The sequence below is a fragment of the Trachemys scripta genome, chromosome 2 (genome assembly GCF_013100865.1).
Source record: "Trachemys scripta elegans isolate TJP31775 chromosome 2, CAS_Tse_1.0, whole genome shotgun sequence".
NCBI classification, from domain to species: Eukaryota; Metazoa; Chordata; order Testudines; family Emydidae; genus Trachemys; species Trachemys scripta.
Genome location: NC_048299.1, coordinates 217,785,978 through 217,803,119, shown reverse-complemented (window position 1 = coordinate 217,803,119; position 17,142 = coordinate 217,785,978).

Sequence of the window (17,142 nt, the reverse complement as noted above, 5' to 3'; positions counted from 1 at the left end):
CTTAAACACTTCAGCAAACCCACATGGGAAGGCATGGGAAAGAAGTGGGAGAATGAAATGAACACGGGGTCAGTACTGGTGTCATTGCTGGAGTGTGATGGGGCATGTGATTGGCAACAAGGTCAGAGAGGTAGGTCAGGCTAGAGTTATGCATGCTCTGTTATTCTGAAATAGTAGGTCAGTTGGATCTAAAGCTATAATAACTCCTTGGACATCAGGGTAGTTACGGCCAATTTACATTGGTGTAACTGAGATCTGTACCACTATCTGGTTTCTGGGTCAGTTGTAAAGTGCACAATTTATATATAAATAAATCATATTTTTAAATGAAGAATGCAAAATAGCAGAATGATTCATTATGCATATTTGCATTTTATAATTGTTATTGTTACAAAAGAGGAATGACTGAATGCTTATGCCAAAGGCCAGCAGAATTAACTTTCTACATTGTTACCACTCAGTGTCAGTCTGGTAGTTATAGTACGTGAGTGTGGACCACACATCCAGGGCCCGATTCTCCACAGCCTTGCAGCTCCTGTTGTCACTCACACCTGGGCAGAGTGGGTATAAAACACTACCATTCTGATTTAATAGTGCTTTGCACAGGAATGACTACATAAGCTGAAAGCCAATGGAGAATCAAGCTCTTTTTTTAATGTTTTTTTTCTATTAGAAACATGCTACTGAGAAATACCAGGAGCAATGCACCTGTAGACTATTTTCAGCAAAGACAAGCAGTTAATACATTGTAAACCAATTAAGAGTCCAAACAGCCCCCACTGGTGCATGGGCAGGTGTGAGCTTGGAGTGTGGAGTCTTGGCCCCTGCAGCACTATCTCGCATCCAGCCTCGTGACCAGTGTTGGTCAGGACTCCTCTGCTGGGTCTAGGCACCTGCACCCTGGCTGTGACTGGTCCCCCCCAGCTCTAGGTTTTATTTCATTAGCAAAGAGTGAAGCTGAATGTGGGTTAAGTTGATGTCATCATTCCGGGCTGACCCAGCAGGCCTCCTTGCAGGCAGACGTGGCATTGCAGGGAAGCGTTTACTTGATTTTTTTTTCCCATCACCCAGGGTATCAACCGGTCCAGACAGACCAATAAATGCTAAAGGGTATCCACTTTTGGAGGGTTTCATTTATTAACAGAAAAGCCAACACAGAACATGCACAAAACTTCCACTCCCACAGTTTAGCTAGATGACCCAGTCATTCTTTGACCATCTGTCCTCCACCTGAGTCCAGTGCTTGCCTCTATTCAGGCTCTTCCACAGGGGCTCTCTTGGTTCCATTTTCTGCCCTGGTATTAGACGTCTTGCCTCTACCACAGTAAGATCCTTCTCTGGGGTCGGGGGTCCAGAGAGATCCATCACTGCAACTCTTCTCTGGGGACAGCAGGTGATTCAGCCAGTAGCTGGGAGAACCCCTGGCTGAGACCAAGCCCTCTTGGATGCTTGCTGATTGCACTCCTCCACCTAGGAGGCTCCCCTCTCAGGAGCATCTCTTACAGGTCTCCATTCTGGTGGATTCCCTGGAAAGCTCACCCTCTAAGCTCCCTGCTCAGCCCTCTGGCTCAAGTCTCTCCTGAGACCTCCTCTCTACAGAAGCTTCCTGTCTCTTTTGGGAGTTCCTCTCTAATTAAATTGGGCAACCTTTGTTAGGTCTAGGTGCTTGTTTACTAATCAGCCACTGGGGCAGACCATTACCCCCAGGTGGGGCCTACATAAGGCAGTCAGACAGGTGGGACTTTATTAAACTCTATGGACTGCTCTGTCCACGTGGCTGAATTGCTTCCAGCCTAACTCTCCATGTTCCCTGTTTTTCTGGTGTCCTGTCAAAGACTGTCCATCCAGGGAACATGAGCCCTCTAACTCCAGTTCCACTGGTCATGATACAGGTTTGGTCTGTACTCAGGGCTATAGCTTTAGCCACAGCAGCAAACAGCAATATGTGCTCAGGCCTCAGCATGTTTGTGTGTGTGTGTTTTCTTTTTCAACCTGCACTTGTGCCAGCCAGTTTGCACAGAGACAATCAGAGGTCCTGCAGCCAATCCCCTTGCTCTTGAGTCACATTCCACCCCTCCAATGTGGAGGCTGGCTGGAAAGGATTTCCTTCCAGTGCCAGCTCCCCTTTCTTCTGAGTGCCTCATGGCTCAGGACTCCTGGAGGCAGAGCTGACCCTTCCATGTTGCAGCAGATCCAGAAATGTATTACTACAGATGACACATTTTGGTTTCTTACATTCATTTTCTCTAGAGATAGACCTGGCCCTGTGAACTTCTGATGCAGAGTCTGGTCTGAATCCAAGCGACTGGTGGGTGTTTGCAACTCAAGGCATTCTAAAGCTAGGGCTTGGTCTACTTGTTAGAATAAGGATCTGCATCCCCCAAAATGAAAAGTTTAGCCTTCCCATCTTGTGGGATCCAAGAGTTCATGAGAAATACTGGGCCCAATATTTGTGATTAGAGACATCCTCACAGAGGGGTAGCCCCGTCCTAAAGCTGTCTTGGCCCCTCTCCATGGCCAGCAGCATAGCTTGCTTAGAAACCATGCTGCCACTGTTTCACCACCTCTGCCTGTACCCTGCCTCATGCTCCCCATCTGGGAAAATTATGGGCATGGAGCAGAAGTTAAGGTGGCAAGGAGCAGGAAACTCCCACAGGAATTTATTATTAATAATGACTACAGTACTTAGCAATTTATCACAGTGGTATCTAAGCCCCATATACAATAACCACAGATAACACTGATCCTGGCCTACAGGGCAATACATTAAAATCTTGATTCAACCAATTTGAATAGTGAATAACTCTGCAAGTAGTCCCATTGAGTGTGGTACTATTCAATGTGAATAATGGCATAATCTGACCCTAAGTGAGAGCACAAGTATATAACCGCCTGCTGTACAGCACACCTCGCTCTGATTATATTATTTCTTTAAAACCTGTCTAAGTATAGCATTCATGCTTTCCTTGAAACATAAAATTTCTTGTCATCATGTTCTGATGACTCACAGTTCAAACTACCGCATAACTCAAAATTTAACACTATACTCTCAGGTTAAGGCTATAAACAAATATTTGTATTTAGTACCTAGACTTGGACCAAAAGAAATCTAACCTTTTCCATGCAAAGTTTTCTTTCTATTCTGTCATGAAATGTTCCTGCAGTATATTACTTGGGGACTTTTATAAAGAACTTCTAGGAGAATTAAATAATAGGTATGTTGAAAACTGGTAAAAAAAAAAAATTGGGTCCTGATTCAAGAAAGCATCCGTATTAAGAAGAACATAGGCTTAACTTTAAGCCTGTGATTAAGTACTATCCTGAATAGAGATGGACTTAAACAGTCACTTGAATTGTTTCATAAACTGGGGTCTTAAACTGAGTTATCGGTTGATAATATTGAATAAATTAAAGGATTAAAAGCTGTAAGTGAATATTTTTTAAAGCAGCATGGTGATCAGGAATGCAGTTCATAGCTTGAATGGAAAAGGTCAGCATGTAAAACAAAAACTTTAGTGGAGAATTTGTTTTAAATGGCACTTCACAAAATAAGTGTCTGTACTTTTGAATTCTGACGGTCACTGAGAAGTAATACCACAGGATATGGTATTTCACCAGATACAATTAAGAGCAGGAGAAAAGCCTATTACCAGTGACTAATGTGTCATCTTATGAGACTTTAGACTGCTAAGATATGGATTTGATTCCAACAGCAAATTGAAACACAGGAGTAGACACTTAAATTGTTCTGGCTGTGAAAACCATGTAACTTCTGTGGCTCTCTCAACATAGAATTTTAGAGATTAAACTAAAATTTTCTGTTGGATAAAATGAGTTAACTAGTCTAACTCTCATGGACACACTATATTGTAACAGTTTAATTGTTCTGATATATATTTATATTTATTTTTATATTGTATTGTACATACTAGGACTGATTCTCCACTACTTACACGTTCTTTAGTAATTTAGCTATAGTATTTTATATGGCTCCCTTTACCATACTATCCGAGTACTTTAGAATCTTTAATGTATTTAGCCTTACATCACCCTGAGAGGGAAGGAAGTGCTGTTATCCACGGTTTACAGCTAAGGCACAGAGAGACTGACTAGATTTCTAAAAGTATTTAGGAGCCTAAAGATGCAAATTGAAAATCCCACTAGGCACTTAAGTGCCTTTCAAAAATGACCCTAAGTGACTTGCAATGTCATAAAAATGACTGGTTGCATGGGCTGTATGTGCCCTCACCACTTACTAGTCGGCAGAGCTGGCTGAAAATCCCATAGGAAATTCTGATATTTTGACATTTGTTTTCATGTCAAATTGGGATTGAAAAGTTGAAATATTAAATTATTTTGCAGAATGGAAAGTTCTGCAAAAAAATGAAATATTCCATTTCAGCTTGCTTTGTCATTAAACTGTGGCCACCTTAGCTACCCTTGTACCTTATGGGAGTTATAGTTCAGACGCCTCCTACCACCCATTCTTCAATATGAGCCAGGCTCCCTGGGTATTTCCCATGATGCACTGTAATCACAGAATTCTCATGATCCCTCACAGCAGTTCAACCAGATAGGAGACTCATAAACTTTAAGGCCAGAAGGTACCATCAGGATCATCTGGTCTGATTGCACATTGCAGGCCACAGAACCTAACACACCCACTCCTGTAATAGACCCATAACCTCTGGCTGAGTTACTGAAGTCCTTTCTTGACCCCAAATATGGCTATCAGTTAGACCCTGAGCATGTGGGCATGACCCACTGGCCAGACACCTGGGAAAGAATTCTCTGTAGTAACTCAGAGTTCTCTCCATCTAGTGTCTCATCACTAGCCATTGGAGATATTTGGTGCTCACAGTCACAGATCGGCTACATGCCACGGTAGGCAGTTTCATCATCCCATCCCATCCATAAACTTATCAAGCTCAGTCTTGACGCCAGTTAGAGTTTTTGTTCCCACTGCTCCCCTTGTTCCAGGACTTCACTCCTCTGATGCTTAGAAATCTTCATCTAATTTCAAGTCTAAACTTGTTCATGGCCAGTTTATATCCATTTGTTCGTGTGTCCACATAGGCCCTTAACTTAAATAATTCCTCTCCCTCCCTGATATTTATCTCTCTGATGTGTGTATAGAAAAAAATCATATTTCCCTCCAGCCTTCTTTTGGTTAGGCTAAACAAGCCAAACTCTTTGAATCTCATTTCCTCAGGTAGGTTTTTCCATTCCTCTGATCATCCTAGTAGCCCTTCTCTACCTGGTTTAGTTTGAATTCATCTTTCATAAACATGGGAGACCAGAATTGCACACTGTATTCCAGATGAGGTCTCACCAGTGCCTTGTATAACAGTACTAACACTTTGCTATCTCTCCTGGAAATACCTCTCCTGATGCATACTAGGACTGCATTAGCCTTTTTCATGGCTGCATCACATTGGTGGCTCATAGTCTTCCTGTGATCAACCAATACACCCAGGTCTTTCTCCTCCTTTGTCACTTCCAACTAAGTCCCCAGGTTATAGCAAAAAATGTTGTTGTTCCCTATGTGGAAGACTTTTCACTTTTCACTACTGTATTGCATTTCATCCCATTTCTACTACTCCAGTTTTCAAGGTCATCCAGATCGTCTTGTATGATATTCTGATCCTCTTCCATATTGGCAATTCCTCCCAACTTTGTGTCATCCGCAAATGTTATTAGCGCACACCCACTTTTTGTGGTATTTCATAAAAGTGTTAAATAAGATTAGTCCCAAGACTGATCTCTGAGGAACTCCAGTGGTAACCTCCCTCCAGCCTGACAATTCACCTTTCAGTATGACCCATTGTAGTCTCCCCTTAACCAGATATTTATCCACCTTTCAATTTTCATATTAATCCCCATCTTTTCCAATTTAACTAATAATTTCCCATGTGGAACTGTATCAAATCCCTTTACAGAAATCCAGGTAGATTAGATTTGCTAAGTTTCCTCTGTCTAATATATCAATTATCTTCTTGAAGAAGGAGATCAGGTTGGTCTGGCATGATCTACCTTTTGTACAAACATGTTGCATTTTATCCCAATTACTGTTTTACCTCTGTGTCCTTAGTTACTTTGTCTTTCTACATTTGTTCCAAGACCTTGCATACAATTGAGCTCAAACTAACAGGCCTGCAGTTTCCTGGATGATTTTTTTTCCTTTCTTAAAAATAGGTACTATTTTAGCAATTCTCTAGTTATAGGGTACAACCCCTAGTTTACAGATTCATTAAAAATCCTTGCTATTGCGCTTGCAATTTCATGTGCCAATTTCTTTAATATTCTTGGATGAATATTATCTGCCCCTCCCCCCCGATTTAGTCCCATTAAGCTGTTTGATTGCATCATAAGATATATAGACGATCTGACAGCCCAGCCCACAGAGCATAATGGAGGCATGAGACATGAAAAGCACAGAAACCACAGCCACTCAGATGAACACAGATTAATATTGACATAACCTGAAATGAAATGTTTTGATTAAGTTCTACAAACAGGGTTGACCCAATATTTCATTTTGATTTTTCCGTCAACAAAACTGAAAATTTCCAATTTTTCTTTTTTTTTTTTTTTTTTAAAAAGGGGGGTTTCAAACTAGTTCTAACAGTCAGCATTTGGTATGGTAAAGTAAAAGGAATACTTTGTTAGTAAATCATGCATTATATGCAGTGTGAGTCATCCATATTAAACATTTCTGAAAAAGAAAAAAAGGGAGTTAATTATCCTTGGTAATTAATCAAACAACTCACTGAATCACGTTTCCCTCTTAAAGCAGAAGATTGTTGTAAATCATTAAGACCAGCGTTCAAGCTGCATCAAAGCATTTGTTCCTAATATCCAAGTTGTTATATAATTTTCAATAGTTGATAGAGAACAAAATGTGTTTGATAACTTTTGATTTTTCCCAAAGAAATGAATCCTTGTTAAGACAAACAGCATTCAGAATTTCAGGCTTTAAAGTTCAGTCAGCTTTTACACAATAGCTGAATGGGAAATACAGGCATACTGAATGAAGAGAAAATAGCCATTCTCATGCCCCTTTTCTCTGCGTATGCACACCTTTTTTTAAAAGGGGGGTCTCATTTACAACTTTATCCTATGCTAGCAGAATAATTATACAACTGCAAATATAACTTACTCCTGCTTTAAGATCACTTTAAAGTGCCAGGATAGCGTCATGTGGCCTTTAGTGTAAATAAGCCTTGTTTACACTGCAGAGTTTTGTCAGCAAAAGTTATGCCACTTTAATTAAAACGCTTTAATTAAACTGCTGCTGCATGTCCCCATTATGCTCCTTGTGTCGGCAGAGTGCATCCACACTAGCAGCTCTTGCATCAACACAGAGAGCAGTGCACTGTGGGTAGCTAACCCACTGTGCAACTGGCCAGACGGTGCTTTGGGAAGGGTTTGCAATGCCTCATGGGGCAGGTCACATGATGCAGGTTTCTCAGTCCCATCGTTCCATGGGTATCCTACTAGATTGCCAGCCATTTTTCAACTGAAGTGTATGGGGGGGGGGAAGTAGGGGGAGCGTGTGTGACAGGGAGTGTGAATGTGTGTTGGGCAGGGGGAGAGACAGAAAGTGTGTGTATTGGGGAAGTGTATGAGAGATTGTGTTTGTGGGGAGAGGATATGTTTGTGTGTTGGGAGAGAGTGTGTTGGCATGTTGTCTTTTTAAGTTCAGACAGCAGCCTGAGCAACCAATCCTGGAGGAGGGGGACACCCCCCCATGATGCTCTGTACCTCGGAACACCCTACACCCCCATATTCATCTTTATAAAATGATTGTGTGCTATCCAATGCAAAGTTTGCCATGTTGGGTGTCTTCGGAAGGCTTCTGTGATTCCCTCCGAGTTCTCCCACAGCCTCCGCAGCTGTCCAGAGCAGCCTCCTGAGCAGCTCCGTGCTGAGGAATGGCAAAGCTTTCCGGAGCTTTGAAAGGGGAGGGGCACGTGCCTACAGGGCAGCTGAGCAGAGCAGTGACAGCTGGCATTGTGGGATACTGGGGGACATAACAAATGGCAGTGTCTACACTGACACTTTGACACAACTTCTGCGCAAAAAGCTCTGTCTCTCATCGAGGTGATTTTATTTTGTTGCCAAAAGTGGCACTGCAGTGTGTACGCCACCACTCTTTTGCCACCCAAACTCTGCAATGTAGATAAGGCCTCAGGCCCAATATTCCTTGTGAGCATTTTCATGGAGCCTCGCATTCTTTTCTCAGGCAGCACAGAGGTGAGCGGAGCCTTGTGATTGATGGCTTTTAGCCGCCAGCTCCCTGTCATAATTTTGTCTGGTCTATAGACTTTCAGTGTGGGACTGAGAACAAGATAATTCCTCTTAAACCTTTTTACAGCCTCTGCAATCACTATGATTAGCAAATTATCCTTTGCAAATCTATGAGGATCTGCAGTTTGGTATAATTATGTAATCCAGATCTACAGCCAGACTGTGTGTATTTTTACATTGCTATCCTAGTATTTAAGTCTTGCTAAAAATGATCCCCTTGAGGAAATGTGCTATAAAAAGCTAAATGTAAAGTCAATTCACAGAGGAAAGAATGCATTCTGAGCGAGTAGCGTCTAGTACCAGTGTTCATACATGACCAGAAGAACACTGTAGAGCACAGTTTAATCTTGTGAAATGTAATCTGCATATTTTTTATTAGTTAACCCTTTCTCCTACCACGTGCACACATTCTTACTGGTTTTTATGGATAAAATTCTCCCTTTGAGTATAGGTCATCACAAGTCTATGCTCTACGTACACTCTGGTAAGTGGACTTAGGGTGGCCAGGTGTCCAGTTTTTAACTGGAAAGTCCAGCTGAAACTGACCAGACACACACAGTCTGATTATTGTGGGCAGGGAGGCACCAGGTCATTGCCCACGTCAGCCCCTACTCAGCTGGGGCCATCTTCTACCTGCATTGAGTGGCTGCAGCTCCCAGACTTAGCTCCACAGGCGAGTCCCTCTTGACCTGGGCAGGGGAAAGAGGGGAATAACAGTGAGCGACAGGGGGAGGAGGGAAGAGGAGCGAATTGGGGGTGGGTTTTTTTGGGGAGGGAGAGGCAGGGCAGGAGAGGTTCCGGCACTTCTGGTGGAGTGTCCAGTTTTTAAATATTGCAAAGTTGGCAACCCTATAAGTGGTGCATTGCTCTTGTGCTGGACCTCTTCGCTGCAGGGCATTCCATCCTAGAGAGATTTAATACAAGTCAAAAATGGATAGGATTAATCTGACATCTGTTCACGTGCTAGAGTGGGAAATTGGCAGAAGGCCAAAATAATTAGCATTTTTGTATTACACTTTTATACAAAATCATTTTTCATACAGTAATATTTACACTGTATCGGGAATTAAGGTGGATTGAAGATGGTTGTTAGGTTTAGTATTTCTTTCTCTGTTCCTCTGATTCTTTCCCCTATGAATTGATTTAACCTTTTACCAATACCTATATTTATCTTTCGGCTACATCTTTTGTATATTCTGTTCCTTCTTTGCTTTCTATGTATAATGCCATCTAATCTTTCTATCTAACCTTAGTCCAATTTAATCTGATTCTAACATTACCCTTAGGAATTGTAAAAATAGTGGTACAGTGGGGTGATATTATCTTATGGGGGCTGGAGAGAGTTGGATATTTTTGTGACTACACAGAAATGTATTAAATTGTAGTTATTTAGATACCATGATGATGAATACCAAATGGATGGATGGATTGAATTTTTATAGTACTCTAGAATCTGATTTGAAGTCAAAGCTTTCACTTTTGCAGAGGAAAAAAAAGCAGAAAAATTCAGATCCTGAATTCTGTATAAAACAAATGACAGAATTGTGAAAGATTATTTATGTCAATGTTATGCTTACACATATGAACTAACATAAGCCAGGTCCAGGCAGAGAGTTTTTAGTGAAGAAATTTTAACATTGCTTGAATGCAATGAGAACCTAATGAGTGAAATATTGATTTCAACACTTGCCTTCCATATCTTTTTGTTACAAGATAAAAATGTTAGAATATTTAAGCATGCTTAAATATAATGGACTCTACGGCTTGCTTATAGGAGGAATTTATAAAAGAATGAAGGATCTGTAAGATCAGAAAGAGCACAGCAAAGAGGAAGATATGGAAAAACAGAATAAATTAAAAAAATGTCCATGAGAGAACTTGTCTAACTATGGTATCCTTGTTATTTATTTAGAGTCACAGTCTGAAATTTCTGTTCCCACATTGACATAGAGTAGGGAAAAAATTGGTAACATACAACCCAATCTTATGAATTGCTATTTAATCTCTTGAAGGTTTTTGCAAAGATCAGTCTAATTAGTGATACATTATTATAGGTTCAGTTCTAAAGTGACCAGCATTACTGTATGTAGACATTCTTTACAGATATTGAGAAATATCAAGGAATTTATTATGGCTTTCATCCACCCTCTGAGTACCTCAGGGGAATTCAGCTACTAAACCAAAGAAAGGGTTAGATGCTGGTAAAGCTGCTGAAGTCTTCTTAGCCCCCAGTTCCACATCTCTACTTCCTTATGAAACAGAGAACACCCTTCAAAAGGGAATCAATAAAAGCACTAGAGATACAGTGGAAGTGAAATACTGGAGAAGAATATTATGTAAAGGAAAATACTGGTAGAAAGCCTCATTTGAGTTATTCAGCCTTATCTTGGATTTGCTCTCCATACCCTTACTGGAGTCTTTATACAAGTCAATATATACATATTGATATATTGGTTAGAGGAACATTATGCAGAAATATAATCCTCAAATCTCTCTATTTAACAGATGTTACTATATTACAGAGTGAGCTTCTTTACACCTCCACATTGTTTCTGGTAATTATATTTGAGTGAAACTACTGACTCTACTCATAATTATCAAACCAGGCCTGTCTATCAAACATTAATGTAAAAAAAAACTGGAGGTGCGCTGGGGATCTTTGCAGGTGAATGTACTTTGAGTATTAAATAAATGGTAATCAAACATCAAATTATTTATTTGTCCTCTGTCTATTTTGCGGGGTATGTAGTTAATGTGTTAATTTTTCCATATCTTTTGGAACCATTCCTCTCATTTTGGATTGTTTTTTTTTCTTCCAATGAATGGCTATCTTAGTCTAGCCACTGAGAGATTAATTCTTTCACTTCTTTGAAGTGAGACTATTTCTGTTAGAAAGCCCCAGCAGCATTACCAAAGGTTCACTTGGTAATATATATCCAACAATTTGTAATATTTGGTTACAAATAGCATCTCAATACTCTCTAATGACTGGACATATCCTCCATATATTCATAAAATCTCCTCTTTCACCATAATTTATCCAACATTTATCCCCAATTCAGTCTACATTGTTCTTGTATGTCTCCAAACAGGTTAATGGATTTATGTCACCTTCCATCCTTATGGATCCCAAAGTCCTCTAGAAACATTCCTGACTAGAAATGGGCATAAACCACAACGTTCAGTTGCAGATCTGAAGTTTCCAAGAGTATGGGGGCAGAAGGTAGGGTTGGAGTCAACAATGTTTTGATGTTACTCATTATTGTAGGATAATATAGTTACAGGATGGGGGACCCTATCCTGGGAAGCAGTGACTCTGAAAAAGACTTGAGAGTCAGGGTGGATTATCAGCTGAACATGAGAACATGACCTATGAAGGAAGGCTGAAAGAATTGGGTTTGTTTAGTTTGGAAAAGAGAAGACTGAGAGGGGACGTGATAACAGTTTTCAGGTATCTAAAAGGGTGTCATAAGGAGGAGGGAGAGAACTTGTTCACCTTAGCCTTTAAGGATAGAACCAGAAACAATGGGTTTAAACTGCAGCAAGGGAGGTCTAGGTTGGACATTAGGAAAAAGTTCCTAACTGTCAGGGTGGTTAAACACTGGAACAAATTGCCTAGGGAGGTTGTGGAATCTCTGTCTCTGGAGATATTTAAGAGTAGGTTAGATAAATGTCTATCAGGGATGGTCTAGACAGTATTTGGTCCTGCCATGCGGGCAGGGGACTGGACTCGATGACCTCTCGAGGTCCCTTCCAGTCCTATAATCTATGAATCTATGAATCTATGAGATCCCAGTGCAATGCTGTGACCAAAAGGGCTAATGCAATTCTTGGCCGTATAAACCGAAGAACAACAAGCAGTAGAGAGCAACAAAGAGTCCTGTGGCACCTTATAGACTAACAGATGTATTGGAGTATAAGCTTTCGTGGGTGAATACCCACTTCGTCAGACGCCAAGTAGTAGAGAGGCTGTATTATCTCTGTATTTGGCACTGGTGCAACCACTACCGGAATACTATGTTTAGTTCTGGTGTATACAGATCAAGAAGGATATTGATAAATTGGAGAGGGTTCAGAACCATGAGACTAATTAAAGGTTTGGAAAACATGACCTATAGTGATATACTCAAGCAACTCAATCTATTAAGCTCATCAAAGAGAAGGTTAAGGGTTGACTTAATCATGGTCTAAAAGTACCTACATGGGGAACAGAAATTGGAGAATAAGGGATCTTCAGTCTAGCAGACAAGGGCATAACAAAAGCCAATGCCTGGAAGTTGAAATTAGACAATTTCAGACTGGAAATAAGGCATAATTTTTTAAACGGGGGATCAATTTACCAAGGGTTGTGATGGATTTTCAATCACTGGAAATCCTTAAATCAAGATTGGATATTTGTCTAGAGAAGATGCTCTAGGAATTAATTCAGGTAAATTCTATGGCATATATTTTGCAGGATATCAGACACGGTGGGAAGCATAGTGGTCCCTTCTGTCTTTATAATCAATGAATTATAGGGGTAAGGTGCCCGTTAATCAAAACTGGATTTTAATATCCCTAAACTTTGGGGTTATTCACATCTGAGGTAGTTTGCTTGGGGCTTCTTTCTATTATTCTCAGTCTATTATTCTAGTGTAGATTACATATACAGGAGTCACAATACCTATTTCTGAAGTGCAGCTACTGCTGATATAAAATGTAACAACATTTTATGTGCCAGGTAGAAGGGAAGTGAGTAGAGATCAACGTGCAACCCAGCAGGGAAACAGTTCCAGCGAGACTGGGTGCCAGCAATCTGTCACCTCCACCAGCACTATTCTGGGGCAGATTTTTTTTTTAAAAAGCCCTCTTCCCCTCACCTCCCAAAGAACCCCAGACCAGCCACTAGCAGCCAGGACTCCTGAGCATTGGGGGTAGGCCCTATACTACCTCTTTAGGATAACCACTCCTTGGTGGCTGCTACCCCCACCCACTCCGACAGAGACCATTGACATCAGCTAATCTGTTTTTAGTGCCATTTCAATCAATTTACCTTTTTTTTATAAATCAACCATTATGTTTTCCTCTAGCTTCATTATGATTCTTGCTTTTGTTGTCCCACAGCTTGATCCTCTGTCCATTTTACTCAAAAGGTAAAGCTCCCATTGACTTCACAAGGGCAAGATCAGGCAATACTCTTCTTTTCCCCATGCCTCTTTACTGCCTACCACTCCTTACCATCTGCCTGTCCATTCCCTCCCTCTTGCCAGCCTCTTCTACTTTCATAGCCCTCTTCTGCCTTCTTCACTCCTACATAAATGTTGACCCTTAATCCCATCCTTTAACAAGAATTCTGCCCAATCATTGTCCTTAGTGTGATGTCTACCAATGTAGCAATTGCAATAAAAGCAGTGTCTTTGTTTTTTTATGTTGTAATTTATCTTCTTTTTTTGTCATATAATAGGAGCAATGTCCATTCTATTAGGCACTTTCAATAAACACTTTGATTATTATCAAATGCCTCGGCTTTACTTAGGCATTTAATTACATATCTGAGCCATTTATGACCTCATATCGCATTCACCATGAAAATTATCCCTCATTCTTCAATTTAAAATGAACTAGCAAGTAAATACATGTTTACATACATGTTTAACTAGCCATTGTCCAAGCAAACATTCACAGCTCAGGAGTTTGACATTGTGGTGCCATGAAGTCATAAGCAAGCAATAGCAACAACCAATCAGAAAACAGGAATAGTAAATGGGATTTCAGAGGAGCCTTTTTTTGTTTTTATATAGTTTTAACTTTAGACAAAGTAATGAAGCATTGTGTAACCATTTTTACACTGAAGGTATGGGCCTGTTTCAGTTCACAAAGATTTTTTTTTAAATTAGCACATAAGCATCCCAAAGCATAAATTATTCCTAAGCAATGAGAAATCAGTTAACAGGAATTTGCATAATGAATAAAGGCCAGATTTCTAGTTAATGTGAAAAGCAACAGGAGCCAAATGGCAACTCTGTAAAACTGGTGCTGAAGCAAGATGAGGTATAGCAAAACATGTGTGCACAACCAGTTCTCATATATACACACACATTAAATAGTAATGTAACCCCTTCACTACTAATACATTTTTGAGTGCCAGGAATTTAATACTTTTTGGGGCTCAGATATTTTAAAACCCAATTGTTGAGTATTTCTTTTCAGATATCCAAGGTAATTCTAGACTGGTTATATCTCAGAACACTAATTTTTAATGGCTACAGGTTGTGATTATCTAATTATGTGATTACAGAAATTCTTCCAAAATTATAATACAGTTTAAAATAAACAAATATGCTCAGGTCTACATAAGCCAGAAATTTATATTTGTATAGATTGCAGCATTAAACCTAGTGCATACAGGCCTACGGACAGAGGGGGCCAAAAGGGGCAATTGCCCAGGGGTCCAGTCGATTTAAAAGGACCCAGGAGTCCCCAGCTGCCGCCGGCAGTGCAGCGGGGCTAAGGCAGGCTTCCTGCCCGCCCTCACTCAGCACTGCTCCCGGAAGCAGCCAGCACATCCTTGCGGTCTCTGGGGAGGGGGTCTACGCATGCTGCCCCTGTCCTGAGCACTGACTCTGCAGCTCCCATTGGCTGGGAACTGTGGCCAATGGGAGCTGCAGGGGCAGTGCCTGTGGACAGCAGCACGCGGCTGCAGAAACCCCCAGAGCCTTCTGCCTAGGAGCTGCTGCCAGAAGGATGTGCCGGTCGCTTTTGGGAGCCACCCGAGGTAAGCGCTGATCCCCTGACCCCCTCCTGCACCCCAAGCCCCTGCCCCAGCCTAGAGCCCACACCCCATACCCAAACTCCCTCCTGGAGCCTGCACCCCGCTCCCCCTCCTGCAGCCCAACCCCCTGCTCCAGCCTGGTGAAAGTGAGTGAGGGTGGGGAGAGTGAGCAACAGCGGGAGAGGGGATGGAGTGAGCAGGGGGCGGGGCCTCAGAAAAGGGGTGGAACAGGGCCATGGCCTCAGGAAAGGGGCAGGGCAAGGGTCTTTGGGTTTGTGCAATTAGACAGTTGGCAACCTTACTGGGCAGGCGTGGGGAAGCCCTGGCCATGCCAGAAGAGCGCGCCCAGCAGCGCAGCCAGCAGCTCGCTGGGCGGTGCTGTGCCTGCACTGCCTGGTGCCCAAGTGTCAGGTGGACCGCGTCCACGCAGGTCCGGCTTGTGGATGCGTGGGGGCCCAGTGACTGTTCTGCCCTGGGGCCCAGAATTGCTGTCAGTGGGCCCGAGTGCATACATTACATTTCTGAAATCAGTCCATCTTTCCATATACGTCAAATGCCGTTTATTTACCTGTTTTACACTAGTCACAATAGCTTGGAGGCAAATTTGCATTTCATTTTTGAAACTAAAACTGAATGCATAATGCAAAAAATTTTCCTTGAATATTCATTCAACTTTTTAAACTTTTTAAACAAATTTTGTCTGGCTATGTTCTCACCTGCTCGGTGTTTGCTTTCTGTGAACATTGGTGAAATCTGGTTTATTGGGGATACAGAGCACAGATGCTGTGTACTGCTATCTAATAAGCACCTTCAATCATGTTCACAATATATATACAATATATGCTCAGTACCTCTGAAAATTAAGCAACTATGGGTTTGATCTTGTGCCCTGTGAAGTCCATGGTAAAGCGCCCATTGACTTCAATGGAGCAGGATCAGGCACTTAAGATATGCCTATGCTGCACACCACTAGTGGCAGAGTGTAGTGTACATATAACTGCTGCAGTGAAAAGCAGGCTGTATCCACACTGTGATGTGTAGCTATATGTGTCAATGAAAGGCTCTGACAGGGGAAAGCAGGGGGAAAGGCTCTGGTATTCCCTGCTGCTGGAGCCTTTCATTGTGGTGAGGAAAGACTCCAGCAGGGAGTTGCCACAACCTTTCCCTGTTACTTCCCCCTGCCAGAGCCTTCCCCACTGTTGGAGTTTTCCCCTGTGGCATGGAGAGGCTCAGCAGGGGGAGCTGCCAGAATCTTTCCCTGCTATCTTTCCCTGCTGTTGGAGCCTTTCCCTGCAGTGGGGAAAGATTCCAGTAGCAGGGAGGCAACGGAACACTACACTGCTAAAAATAGTAGTGTAGACAGAGGCGGTGCTACTTGGCCATGTAGAGAGCCATATAGGGTACATACAGGCATCTTTACTCCCCTAACCAGTTCCTCTGTGTGTACAATGCTATTTATATCCATGCTGGGGTGGGGGTTGTGCAGAGTATTTACTCTACACTCTCTACATCCGCCGTAAGGAGTGTGCAGTGTAGACATATGCAAAGTGTGCCTAAATATGAATTTGGGGGAACGCAAACTTCAGGAGTTTCAAAATTTTGGCCACACTTAGGGTGACCATATTTCCCTGTGCTGAATACGGGACACCTGGAAAATTACTAGTATTCAAGCGAGTTTAACAGCAATCAATCGTACAAACATTCAAATTAGGGCTCTCAAGTGATTAAAAAAATTAATCACAATTAATTGCACTGTTAAACAATGATAGAATACCATTTATTTCAATATTTTTGGATGTTTTCTACATTTTCAAATATATTGATTTCAATTACAACACAGAATACAAAGTGTACAGTGCTCACGTTATATTTATTTTTGTTTACAAGTATTTGCACTGTAAAAAACAAAAAATATATAGTATTTTTCAATTCACCTAATACAAGTACTGTAGTACAATCTTTCTACTTTTGTAAGTTCAACTTTCATGATAATTATGTACAGAAAATAACTGCATTCAAAAATAAAACAATGTAAAACTTTACAGCCTGCAAGTCCACTCAGTCTTTCTTCTTGTTCAGTC